At 39.8% G+C, this 14,667-nt stretch overlaps 1 pseudogene; it reads right to left on the bottom strand.

Annotated features, from left to right (window-relative positions):
- Positions 1-10,001: 10,001 nt before the first annotated feature.
- LOC117091038 lies at positions 10,002-11,118 on the bottom strand (annotated as a pseudogene).
- Positions 11,119-14,667: the final 3,549 nt, after the last annotated feature.

Genomic DNA, 14,667 nt, shown 5'->3' with positions numbered 1-14,667 from the left:
TAATGAGAATTCAGTTGCTTCAAGTCAGTAGAGAATGACTACTTTAGTAAATGGTGTAGGGATAATAATTATCCCTCCAGGAAATAATGAAATTGGATACACACTTTCCACCTTATAACAATAAAAATTCCAGAATGATCAGACTCAAATGTAAATAAATCATAAAGAAGCTAGAATAAATCATGTGAGAAAAATTGTTATAATCTTGAAGTGAGAAAAGCCTTTCTAAGTGTGCCTCCAAACTGAAAAGCCGTAAAAGAAAGCATTGATTCCAAGTCTTTGCTATTGTGAATAGTGCCACAATAAACATATGTGTGCATGTGTCTTTATAGGAACCAACCCAAATGTCCATCAATGACAGACTGGATTAAGAAAATGTGGCACATATACACCATGGAATACTATGCAGCCATAAAAAGGATGAGTTCACGTCCTTTGTAGGGACATGGATGCAGCTGGAAACCATCATTCTCAGCAAACTATTGCAAGAACAGAAAACCAAATACCGCATGTTCTCACTCATAAGTGAGAACTGAACAGTGAGAACACTTGAACACAGGAAGGGGAACATCACACACCAGGGCCTGTTGTGGGATGGGGGAGGGGGGAGGGATAGCATTAGGAAATATATCTAACCTAAATGACGAGTTAATGGGTGCAGCACACCAACATGGCACATGTATACATATGTAACAAACCTGCACGTTGTGCACATGTACCCTAGAACTTAAAGTATAATAAAAGAGAGAAAAAAAAAAGAAAATAAAGAAAGCATTGATTAATTTTACTACAATTAAAATTTTTAAATACATGAAAAAAACCCACCAAAGTTAAAAACTGGAGAAAGGTATTGCAACATATAAATAAATGCTTTATTTTCCTTATGGAGTGAAGGTTCCTCCAAATCAATATTAAAGAGAAAAAAATGGAAAACAGAGAAAGATCAAAGGAGACATTTTATAGAAAAGGACATATAAGTGGCCCTTAGTCATATGAATAGATACACAAACTTTCTCACAAGAAAATACATACGTATAAAGACACCCCGAAATATCAACTTTTACATGTAAGTTTGACAAGGATCAGAAAGTTTAATAACATTCTTGGCAAAAGCATAGAGAAACAGGCATTTTTATACACTGCTGATTGGTGTATAAATGGGTTTAAAATCTGTGGAGGGCAATTTGGCAATATTTATAAAAATTTCTAAACTATGTGCATTTTGATGCAACACTCCCACATCTAGAAACTTATACTACAGATAGTCTCACATAACATGCACTCCATCCTCAAAGTGTTTAGGTTTTGCCCCTCAGGTTATACCCATGGCCTTCAAGAAGTTTAGTTTGTTGGCTCTTTCTAAGACGTTCATAGTGGTGTGCTCTCTCTACTTTCTCCAGTAAATACCTTTGCTCAAATGCTGTTGTGTTTTTGGACTCCAGTCTTGGTCTATATCTTTCTCTTGATTACTTTTTTTTTCTTTTTTTTTTTTTTTTGAGACACAGTCTCGCTCTGTTCTGTGTTGCCCATGCTAGAGTGCAGTGGTGCGATCGCCGCTCACTGCAAGCTCCACCTCCCGGGTTCACGTCATTCTTCCGCCTCAGCCTTCCGAGTAGCTGGGACTACAGGAGCCCGCCACCACGCCCGGCTAATTTTGTTTTTGTATTTTTAGTAGAGACAGGGTTTCACTGTGTTAGTCAGAATGGTCTTGATCTCCTGACCTCGTGATCCGCCCGCCTCGGCCTCCCCAAGTGCTGGGATTACAGGCGTGAGCCACCGCGCCGGGCCTTGATTACTCTTCTTAAGCAATCTCGTTCCGTTCTCTGGGCCTTAACTACCATCAGTTGCTTAATCTCCTCCAAATCTTTAATACTGATACCTATCTTCAGGCTTTTAAACCTGTGTGTAACTCAAGCTCTTCAAACCTTGAATATCTAAGAGAAAGTTTACCCCACTTTCCATCCTCCAAACACATTCTTCCTCTCATATTTCCAAAATCACTTAAGGACTCTACTATTCACCAAGTTACCCAAGGCAAAAATATGGAAGTCATCTTTAGCAATTTATTCTTCTTTACTTTTCACTCACAATCAAATGGTGCCAGTTTTCCCTCCTAAACATTTCTCAAATCTGGCTCGTCCCCTGTAACCCTGCTACTGCTGCTTTAGTTCAGGCCCTAATCTTTTTTGGCCTGGCATATTGCAACAACTAAACCACTTATTCTCCTATGTATAGCCTTGTTCTCATCAAGGTCACCAAAGCCTTTGTAGTCTATCTGAAACCCAGATCTGAATATGTGAACACCCTGCTTAAAATCCGTCAGTGAATCCCCACTTCCTTCAGCCTGGAGCCTAGACTATGTATCATGACACAAGGTCTTCATAATCCATTCCCCTTTCCTTATCCTCACTTTATTTCTCATTATTCCATACCTCGCACTTTGTGTTCTGGTAGTGTAGAATTTCTGGTAGTTTCTTTCTCAGATCACATTATTTCTTCCCTCTAATCTCTCTGAAACTCTTTACATTTCTTCTTGGCTAAGCCTTATCCATCTCTGAAGACGGAAATTGTTAATCATATCCCCCAAAAAGCCTGCTCTGAACTTCCTGGTCAGGGTAAGTATGCAGTCCCACTGTGTACAGTTACATATGCACTACACTAAAGTGTCTGACTGATGGGACAAGTAGGGGCAGCAAACTCTGGCAGATGGGCATTTGTCTTCTTTTGAGAAACAGCTCTGCAGATCTTTTGCTCTTTTTAAAGTAAATTATGTGTTTTCTTGCTATTGAGTTGAGTTTCTTATGCATTCTGGTTATTACTCCCTTGTTGGATAGATACCGAGCAGCATTTCCTCCCATTCTGTAAGTTGTCGTTTCTCTTTGTGAATTATTTCGTTTCCTGTGTAGAAGTTTTTTAGCTTGATATAATAACATTTGTCTATTTGTGCTTTTGTTGCCTGTGCTTTTGAGGTCTTACCCAAAATGTCTTTGCCCAGACCATTGTCCTGAAGTGTTTCCCCAAAGTTTTATTCTCATAGTCTCAATCCTAGACTTAAGTATTTAATTCATTTTGATGTTATTTGTGTATATGGTGAGAGGGCTCAAGCTTCATTCTGCTTATCGTTTGTAGTTTTCTCAGCATCATTTATTGAGGAGACTGCCGTTTCCCCAACGTACGTTCTTGGTGCCTTTTCCAAAAATGAGTTGGCTGTAAATGTGTGGATTTATTTCTTGATTCTCTCTTCTGTTCCATTGGTCTTTGTATATGTTTTTATGTGAGTGCCATGTTGTTTTGGTTACTCTGGCTTTGTAGTATATGTATTTACTTTGTATGTACACATACACATGTATATATACACGTGTACATACACACACACTTACCTCTGAAATCATTTTTTTAATTTTTAATTTTGTTATCATTGGCCAGGTAGTAAACTTAGCACCTGATAGGTAGTTTTTCAACCCTTTCCCTCTTTTCCTCCCTCCCTGCACTTGGAATCCTTCATGTTTATTGTTCCCATCTTTGTGTCCATGTGTACTGAATATTTGGCTCCCACTTATAAGTGAGAACATGCAGTATTTGGCTTTGGCTTGGGTTGATTTCATGTCTTTGCTGTTGTGAATAGTGCTGTGATAAATATATGAGTGCAGTTGTCTTTTTGGTAGAATGATTTATCTTCCTTTGTGTATATACCTAGTAATGGAATTGCTGGATCAAATGATATTTCAATTTCCAGTTCTTTAAGAAATCTCCAAACTGCTTTCCACAGAGGCTGAACTAATTTGCATTCCCACCAACAGTGTATAAGCATTCCCTTTTCTCTGCAGCCTCACCAACGTCTGTTATTTTTTGACTTTTTGATAATAGCCATTCTGGCTAGTATAACATAGTATCTCACTGTGGTTTTGATTTGCAACTCTCTGATTATAGTATATTTTGAACTCAGGTAGTATGATATCTCCTGCTTTATTTTTAAGCTCAGGATTTTTTTGGTTATTTAGGATCATTTGTGCTACCATACAAATTTTAGAATTTTTTCTGTGAAGAATGTCATTGGTATTTTGATAGGAATTGCATTGAATCTGTAGAAAACTTTGGGTAGCAATGACATTGTAATGATATTAACTCTTCTAATTCATGAGCATGAAGTATCTTCTATATTTATTGCTCTCATCAACTTCTTTCATCAGTATCTTAACAATTTTCCTTGTAGAGAACTTTCACTTCTCTGGTTACATTTACTCCTATGTATTATATATTTTTATAGCTATTATAAATGGAATTATTCTTTTTTATTTCTTTTTCAGTTTGCTGTTGGCATATATAAATTCTACTGGTCTTTATATGTTGCTTTTGCATCCTGCAACTTTACTGAATTCATTTATCAGTTCTAACAATTCTTGGTAGTGTCTAGGTTTTTCTAATTATACTACTATGTCATCTGGAAACAAGGATAATTTGACTTCTTCCTTTCCCATTTGGATGCTTTAGTTTCTTTCTCTTGCCTAATTGCTCCTGTTAGGACTTCCAGTACTAGTACTATGTTGAATAAAAGAGGTGAAAGTAGGCCTCTTTGTCTTATTCTAGATCTTAAAGAATGGCTTTCAGTTTTTCCCCATTCACTATAATGCTAGCTGTGGGTTTGTCATATGTGACCTTTATGGTTTTGAGGTATGTTTCTTTTATAACCAGTTTGTTGAGGGTTTTTATCATAAAGCGATGTTGAATATTGTCAAACACTTTTTCATCATCTAATGAAATGATCATATGGTTTTTGTTCTTGATTCTGTTAATGTAATGTATATTTTTATTGATTTGCATATGTTGAACCATTTTTGTATTCCTGGGATTAATTCCACCTAATTATTATCAATTTTCTTTTTAATGTGTTATTGTATTTGGTTGCTAGGTATTTTGTTCAGGATTTCTATGTCTGTGTCCATCAGGGACACTTGCCTGTATTTTCTTTTTTATATTGTGTCTTTGTCTAGTTTTAAAATCAAGGTAATTCAAGCTTTGTAGAATTAATTTGGAAGTATTCCTTCCTCTTCAATTTTTTGGAATACTTTAAGTAAAATTGTATTAGTTCTTTTTTAAATGTTTGGTAGAATTTAGAAGTGAAGACATCGTCTCCTGGGTCTTTGCTGTTGTTGGGAGACTTTTAAATTGTTGCTTTGATTTCATTATTCATTACTGGTGAGTTCTGGTTTCCTATTTCTTCATGGTTCAATGTTAGTAGGTTATATGTGTCCAGAAATTTTTCCATTCCTTCAGGTTTTCCAATCTGTTGGCATATAGGTGTTCATAATAGTCTTTAATGATCCTTTGCATTTATGTGGCTATGTGGTTATGTTCCCCTTTTCATTTCTGATTTTATTTATTTGGGTCTTCTTTTTTTTCTTAGTCTAGCTAAGGTTATGTTGATTTTGTTTATCTTTTTTAAAAAACTAATTTTTAGGCCGGGCACGGTGGCTCAAGCCTGTAATCCCAGCACTTTGGGAGGCCGAGACGGGCGGATCACGAGGTCAGGAGATCAAGACCATCCTGGCTAACACGGTGAAACCCCATCTCTACTAAAAAATACAAAAAACTAGCCGGGCGAGGTGGCCGGCGCCTGTAGTCCCAGCTACTTGGGAGGCTGAGGTGAGAGAATGGTGTGAACCTGGGAGGCAGCGGAGCTTGCAGTGAGCTGAGATCCAGCCACTGCACTCCAGCCCAGGCGACACAGCGAGACTCTGTCTCAAAAAAAAAAAAAAAAAAAAAAAAAAAACACTAATTTTTTTCATTGATCTTTTTCTTGGTCTCAATTGTATTTATTCGTACTCTGATCTTTGTTATTTCTTTCATTCTACTAATTTTAGTTTGACGTATTCTTGCTTTACTTCTGGTCCTTGTGGTGCGTCATTAGGTTGTTTATCTGAAATTTTTCTATGTTTTTGATGTATTTATTGCTAGAAACTTCCCTCAGTACTGTTTTTGCTAGATCCCATAGAATTGGGTGTGTTGTGTTTTCATTTTCATTCGTTTCAAGAAATTTTTGAATTTTCTCTCTAATTTCTTCATCAACCCATTGATCATTCAGGAGGATGTTGTTTTATTTCCATGGTTTCTATAGTTTTCAAAGTTTCTCTTGTTATTAATTTCTAGTTTTATTCCATTGTGGTCAGAAAAGGTATTTGATATGATTTAGACTTTTTTGAATTTGTTGAGACTTGTTTTGTGGCCTAACATATGGTCTATTCTAGGAATGTTTTTGGGTTTGGGTTTTGGTTTTAGTTTTTGTTTGTTTGTTTGTTTTTGATACAGGGTCTCACTGTGTCACCCAGGTGGGAGTGCAATGACACAATCATGACTTAATGCAACTTCAACCTCTAGGGCTCACAAGATCTTCTTGCCTCAGCCTCTCAACTAACAGAGACCACAATGTATACCACTATGTCTGGCTAATTTTTTATCTTTCATAGAGATGAGGTATCACTATTTTGCACAGGCTGGTCTTGAACTCCTGGACTCAAATGATCCCCCTTCCTTGGCCTCCCAAAGTGCTGGGATTATAGGCATGAGCTACCACACCCAGCCAAGAATGTTTAATATGCCAATGAGAAAAATATGTATTCTGCAACAGTTGGACAAAATTATCTGTAAATGTCATTTATGTCCATTTGATCTAGAGTGTAGTTTAACTCTGATGTTTCTTTCTTTATTTTTGGTCTGGATGATCTAGTACTAAGAGTTGAGTGTTGAAGTCCCCTACTATTACTGTATTGCAGTCCATCTCTCCCTTTATATTTATTAATGTTTACTTTATATATTTGCTTTATATATTTCTATGTTTGCTTTATATATTCTATAACATTTGTTTTGTATTGTTTTCTCCAATGTTGGGTGTATATATATTCACGATTATTATATATGCTTGGCCTCTTTATCATTATATAATGACATTGTCTCTTTTTACAATCTTTAACTTGAAGTTTATTTTATCTGATATAAATATAGCTACTTGTACTCTTTTTGGTTTTCCATTTGTGTGAAATATCTTTTTCCATTTCTTCACTTTCTATGTCTTTTTGGTAAAGTGAGTTTCATGTAGGCAGCATATAATTAGGTTTTGATTTCTATCCATTCAGTCACTGTCTTTTAATTGGAGAATTGAGTCCATTTACATTCAATGTTATTATTGATAGGTAAAGACTTACTACTGCCATTTTGTTACTTTTTTTGCTTTTTTAAACAAAATTTTCCAAATTTTATTAAGATTATAAACATTTAGATTGATAAAGTTCAATGAATCACAAACAGAATAAATGTAAGTTCAAAACCAAACAAAACCAATCACTATATTTAAGATCAGATACATTACGTAGTAAAAACAATAAACAGCTAAGGCAAGATTAATCAAAATTCAGTATAGGGGTTACTTCTGCAGAGAGGGATGGGGAACTCAAAACTTTAAATGTATTAGTAAATTATTTTTCCTTCTTTTTCTTTTAATTTTATTTTTTTTTTATAGAGACAAGGTCTTGCTGGTCTCAAACTCCTGGCCTCAAGTTATCCTCTATCTTGGCATCCCAAAGATTACAGGCCTGATCTTAGGGGTAAATAAGTATTTGTATTATTTTTCTTTTTTCCTTTTTTTTTGACCTTCCCAATGTGAATGCATTTATTATTAAATTGGATATATACAAAATATTTTTTGCAGGTGTGATAGACCTCACAATAAGTGGAAAATTGATGAACTTCATCATTCTTCTTCTGTGTTACTTATAACACAAACCAGAAACCTGGAAGTCACCCTTGAGCTCTCCCTCACCTACCAAAAATCCAATTAACTGTTACTTTCTTACTTCTCCCTACCTCTACTCTCACACCCTGGCCAAAGCCACCTTGACTCTCACCTGAAATACTGATATGTCCCTTTCTCTCCCTTACACCCTCACTCTAATCTAATCTCCACATTGCAGCCAAGGAAAACACTTTCAGCCTTACCTGTCCATCTCAAATCTATCTCACCATCCCCTTTACTATCAGAAGCAAGAGTGACAAGTAAATTTCCCAAGACAACTTATAGCCAGGAAATGGCAGAAGCAGGATTCAAAATCTACTAGAGAGTCCACATGTCTTTGTCTGTTTGTTTTGAGATAGGGTCTCGCTCAGTCACCCAGGCTGGAGTGCAATGTCACAATCTCAGCTCACTGCAACCTTTGTCTCCCAGGTTCAAGCAATTCTCCCATCTCAGCTTCCCGAGTAGCTGGGACTACAGGCACCCACCATCATGCCTGGCTAATTTTTGTATTTTTAGTAGAGATGTGGTTGCACCATGTTGGCCAGGCTGGTCTTGAACTCCTGACCTCAGGTAATCCACCTGCCTCAGCCTCCCAAAGTGCTGAGATTACAGGCATGAGCCACCACACCCAGCTGAGTCCACATGTCTTATCCACCCACTGTCCAACCTTGGGTGATACTAGGAAAGGCTTAGCCACTGGCTAGCACAGGCCCATCTCTGGATAAAGAATAGACTTATTTATCCTCCAATCACCACCCCACCTCCTTTTATCTGCTGTTAACTCCTAGTTTTCCTTAAATCTGACTTCAAACCACAACTTCCAAGAAATGCCTTTCTAACTCCCTTACTCAATTGCAAGTCCCCACTATTTGTCCTCCCAGCACTTTGTGCATTCCTTTTTTTTTTTTTTTTTTTTTTTTTTTGAGATAGAGCCTCATTCTGTCACTCGGGCTGGAGTGCAGTCATGCCATCTTGACTCACTGCAACCTCTGCCTTCCACGTTCAAGTGATTATCCTGCCTCAGCCTCCTGAGTAGTTGGGACTACAGGTGTGTGCCACCATGCCCGGCTAATTTTTGTACTTTTTGTAGAGATGGGGTTTCATCCTGTTGGCCAGGCTGGTCTCTAACTTCTAACCTCAAGTGATCTGCCCATCTCAGCCTCCCAAAGTACTAGGATTACAGGTGTGAGCCACTGTGTTCAGCCCACTTTATGCATTTCTAGTAACATCCCTCATCCACTAGATTGTGACCTCCACAAGAGCAGGAGCCTGTTTTGCCCTCCGTTGGAATGCACTTCATACACCCTTGATCATTCTGATCCTCTCCATGTCCATTTCTTGGTGAAAGTGTTAGATCATCAACCAGACCTCTCATCTTACCTAATAGCAATCTGGTCTGCTGACCCTACCCACGATGCTGTGTGTGAGCCACGTGGGCTGGGGAACAGAGACCAGCCCTGGCCCAGTGAACCCAAGGTGGCCTGCTCCATGGAAGGGATCTGCTGCCCTGGTAGAAATGAAAGAGACTTTGAGTACCCAAGACCTCAATCCGTGGGGCTGGTGAATGTGTCATAAATGAGCCCCTTCTGCTCCTGTTCTTTTAATCATGTCCACTCCCATCACTTGGGGGCTTGGATGGAGGCACCTGGATGGTCCATCCCATGAATAGTGGGGCCACTAGTAATACAGACTGAGGCAGCAAAGCAGGACAGGGTCACAGTGGGGGTGGGAGAGCAGGGGCAGACACAGTCAAGGCTGTAGGGCTTCTCTAGAGGCCCAGATAAGCTTGAGCCTGTAGAGGACCAGCTTCTCTCCTTGGCAGTACCAGGCACATTCAGAAATTTTGTCTGTGATCTTTCTTCTCTACAGAGGCAGGGTGCCTTCATGCACCTCTGAATCCTTACTGTCTGTGCCATAGTTTTCAGAAGATAGAGACATGTCCAATGATATATGTCCAAGAAATGGGAGGTGCAGCTAGCCATCATGAGTTCTTCAGGTCTGACTGAGGCACCTCCTTGAGAAGTCTTTCTTCCCTGACACATTATTTAGTTATCTCCATGCTCCTTGCCATGGGTCCCCACAGCCTTGGTGCTCTCAGTATTGTAGGCTCAAAAAACATTTGCTGAATGAATATAGAACTTGAAGACTGCCTCTCCTCTGAGCAGTTGCCAGGTCCAGTGTTCTCTGCCTAGAGTCCTCTTCCTTCTTCATTCACCTAAGGACCGGGAGCGGGAGGACCGTCCTACTCTCCATTGTTGGCCTGTGGGTCTGAGGGTCCTGGCCGATGAGTCTTCTGGTGTTGCTTGAGATGGTCAGACCTCATGAATTCTCGGCTGCGTTGATCACATTTATATGGTCGATGTCTGGTGTGTACCCACGTATGTCGTCTAAGTTCATTAGAACGGAAGAAAGACCATGAACACCTTTCCTGTTGCACAAATAGGGCCTCTCACCCATGTGCTTGCACTGGTGGCTAACTAGGTGGTAGCATTTGGTATAAGCTTTCCCTCAGTTCTCATAGTTGCAGCAGTAAGGCCTTGCCTCTGAGGAGCCCCCTCTACTAGTCTTTCCTGAGACCTGGAGTTCTGCTCTGCTGTCTGTGGAACAGGTCTGGGCTGCTCCAGTAAGAATGGGCCTTCTTAGGAGTCTGGCTGACTTACAAGAGAGTCCTGAGATCCTAAAACCAGCAGTGACTGGGACTCAGCTCGGGGGCATCCCAAGATCATGGGCATCTTGGGGGGGCAACATCTGAGCCACGGAGGGGAGCATAGCCTGGGCCTCAGTGGAAGGCATGGTCGAGGCCAACAATGTTTCATCAGAAGGTACTGTCAAGAGGCCAGGGTAAGGCATTGTAGGGTCCCCAATGTGGGACATCATTGGAATTCCAGTGGAAGCTGAGACTGGCAGCCTGAAGGGCCTGGCCACCTTTGGAGTACTGGGCTCTCCTACAGGCATTATCTGGGGCCCACTGAAAATCATCATCTCTTGCTGAGGGGGAGACACTCCCTGACAGTAAATCATCCAGGAAGGAGTGAGAGTCGCTTGGGGGCAGTAGCTCACACCATGCTCAGGCAGTGGCATACTGAACTGTGGCCCCTCTTCATCCACAATCTGCCCCAGTTCCTCAACAGACAACAAGGGGGGCCTCAGCATCTCTGTCCTGTGAGGAAAGTGCTGAATGCTTGGTAGACCACGCATTCCAGAGCTTCCAGAAGATAAGTCACATTCAAGATGGGTGCTGAGTTCTTATCCTGGGTGGCCTGGTGTGCCGCCTGCCACTGGCTCAGCCTCCCAGCTTCCTGCTCCATCTCAGCCTGGGGTCGGCTATACATGAAGACTAGGTGGTGTCTAGACTCTGCTGAACAGACAGGGAGCAACCCACCACAGCATGGCAGACGGACACTGGGACATTGCCCCTGGTTGTTTTGTAACTCCTTTCTTCCTTTATTCTTTTGTTACTGTCTTCCTCAGTGGTTAAATGAGTTTCTCATGTAATGGTAATATGTTTAAATTTGTTGCTTTTTATTTTTAGTGGATCTATTTTAGGATTTTGGAGGAAGGTTTCCTTGTTTGTTTTTGTTTTTTAGAGATGGGGTCACATTGTGTTGCCCAGGCTAGACTCCTGGGCTCCAGAGATCCTTCCACCTTAGCCCCCTGAGTAGCTGGGACTACGGGTTCCTGGCACTGCACGCAGCCTATTATAGACTTTCGCTTTGTTGCTACCATAAGCCTTTCCAAAAAAATGTCTTATAGACATGGCAAGTTATTTTAAATAGATGACAACTTCTATCACAAAGAAAATTGAAAAAAACAAATGAAGGAAAACCTAAAATCTGTACACTTTAACTTAATTTCCCCACTCCTACATTTTGACTTTTTGTTGTCTCAATTCATGTCTTTTTATACTTCCTATATTTTAACAGATTTCTGCAGTTATTATTATTTTTGATAGATTCGTCTTTTAGTCCATACTAGAGATATGAAGGATTGTATACCATAATTACAGTACTAGAATATTCTGAATTTATGTGTGTATTTACTTTACCTGTGAGTTTATGCCTTCAAATGTTTTCTTTTGTCTTTTCTGAGCCAGAGTCTCGCTCTGTCACCCAGGCTGGAGTGCAATGGCGTGATCTCGGCTCACTGCAAGCTCTGTCTCCCAGGTTCACGCCATTCTCCTGCCTCAGCCTCCCCAGTAGCTGGTACTACAGGTACCTGCCACCACGCCTGGCTAATTTTTTTGTATTTTTAGTAGAGACAGGGTTTCACCATGTTAGCCAGGATGGTCTAGATCTCCTGACCTCGTGATCCGCCCACCTCAGCCTCCCAAAGTGTTGAGATTACAGACGTGAGCCACCGCACCTAGCCCACATGTTTTCTTTTTGCATGTTAGTGTCCTTTTCCTTCAGATTGAAGAACTCCCTTCAGCATTTCTTGTAAGACAGGTCTAGCAATGATGAATTTCCTCAGCTTTTAGTTGCCTGGGAAGACTTTATCTCTGCTTTATGCCTGAAGGAAGGCTTTGTTAGGTACAGTATTCTTGTTGGACAATTTTTTCCCTTGATCGAATGTCATCCAACTTCCTTCTGGCAAGTTGGTTTCCACTAAGAAATCTGCTGCTAGAGGAATATGAGCTCCTTTATTTGTTATTTGCTTCTTTTTTCTTGCTCCTTTTATTTATTTATTTTTATTCTTATTATACTTTAAGTTCTAGGGTACATGTGCATAACGTGCAGGTTTGTTACATATGTATACTTGTGCCATGTTGGTGTGCTGCACCCATCAACTCATCGGCACCCGTCAACTCGTCAGCACCCATCAACTCGTCATTTACATCAGGTATAACTCCCAATGCAATCCCTCCCCCCTCCCCCCTCCCCCCTCCCCATGATAGGCCCCGGTGTGTGATGTTCCCCTTCCCGAGTCCAAGTGATCTCATTGTTCAGTTCCCACCTATGAGTGAGAACATGTGGTGTTTGATTTTCTGTTCTTGCGATAGTTTGCTGAGAATGCTGGTTTCCAGCTGCATCCATGTCCCTACAAAGGACATGAACTCGTCCTTTTTGATGGCTGCATAGTATTCCATGGTGTATATGTGCCACATTTTCTTAATCCAGTCTGTCACTGATGGACATTCGGGTTGATTCCAAGTCTTTGCTATTGTGAATAGTGCCGCAATAAACATACGTGTGCATGTGTCTTTATAGCAGCATGCTTTATAATCCTTTGGGTATATACCCAGTAATGGGATGGCTGGGTCATGTGGTACTTCTAGTTCTAGATCCTTGAGAATCGCCATACTGTTTTCCATAATGGTTGAACTAGTTTACAATCCCACCAACAGTGTAAAAGTGTTCCTATTTCTCCACATCCTCTCCAGCACCTGTTGTTTCCTGACTTTTGAATGATTGCCATTCTAACTGGTGTGAGATGGTATCTCATTGTGGTTTTGATTTGCATTTCTCTGATGGCCAGTGATGATGAGCATTTTTTCATGTGTCTGTTGGCTGTATGAATGTCTTCTTTTGAGAAATGTCTGTTCATATCCTTTGCCCACTTTTGCATTGGGTTGTTTGTTTTTTTCTTGTAAATTTGTTTGAGTTCTTTGTAGGTTCTGGATATTAGCCCTTTGTCTGATGAGTAGATTGCAAAAATTTTCTCCCATTCTGTAGGTTGCCTGTTCACTCTGATGATAGTTTCTTTTGCTGTGCAGAAGCTCTTTAGTTTAATTAGATCCCATTTGTCAATTTTTGCTTTTGTTGCCGTTGCTTTTGGTGTTTTAGACATGAAGTCCTTGCCCATGCCTATGTCCTGAATGGTATTACCTAGGTTTTCTTCTAGGGTTTTTATGGTATTAGATCTAACATTTAAGTTTCTAATCCATCTTGAATTAATTTTCATATAAGGAGTAAGGAAAGGATCCAGTTTCAGCTTTCTACTTATGGCTAGCCAGTTTTCCCAGTACCATTTATTAAATAGGGAATCCTTTCCCCATTTCTTGTTTTTGTCAGTTTTGTCAAAGATCAGATGGCTATAGATGTGTGGTATTATTTCTGAGGGCTCTGTTCTATTCCATTGGTCTATATCTCTGTTTTGGTACCAGTACCATGCTGTTTTGGTTACTGTAGCCTTGTAGTATAGTTTGAAGTCAGGTAGCGTGATGCCTCCAGCTTTTTTCTTTTGACTTAGAATTGTCTTGGCAATGCAGGCTCTTTTTGTTTCCATATGAACTTTAAAGTAGTTTTTTCCAATTCTGTGAAGAAACTCATTGGTAGCTTGATGGGGATGGCATTGAATCTATAAATGACCTTGGGCAGTATGGCCATTTTCACGATATTGATTCTTCCTATCCATGAGCATGGTATGTTCTTCCATTTGTTTGTATCTTCTTTTATTTCACTGAGCAGTGGTTTGTAGTTCTTCTTGAAGAGGTCCTTTACATCCCTTGCTGCTTTTAGAATCCCATTTTTGTTCTTGACTTTTGAGAGTTTATTATATGCCTTGAGGTAGTCTTATTTGGATTGAATCTGTTTGGTGGTATCTGACCTTCCTGTACTTGAATATCAATATCTTTCTCTAGGCTTGAAAAGTTTTTGGTTATTATTTTCTTGAATAGTCATTCTGCCCCTTGCTCTTTCTCAACTCTTCCTTGAACACCAATGACTCTTATATTTTCTCTTTTGAGGTTATTTTCCACATCTTGCAGACATTCTGTATTCCTTTTCATTCTTTTTTCTTTTCTGAATGTGCATATTCTAATAGCCTGTCTTTTCGCTCACAAATTCTTTTTTCACATGATCCATTCTGTTGAGAGCTTCTAATGCATTTTTCAGTTTAACAAATGTATTTCTCTGTTCCAGATTTCTGTTTGACTTTTTAAA

This window comes from Trachypithecus francoisi, unplaced genomic scaffold (genome assembly GCF_009764315.1).
Source record: "Trachypithecus francoisi isolate TF-2019V2 unplaced genomic scaffold, Tfra_2.0 Lachesis_group11, whole genome shotgun sequence".
Taxonomy (NCBI): domain Eukaryota; kingdom Metazoa; phylum Chordata; class Mammalia; order Primates; family Cercopithecidae; genus Trachypithecus; species Trachypithecus francoisi.
This window is presented reverse-complemented; position numbering and strand designations above follow the sequence as displayed.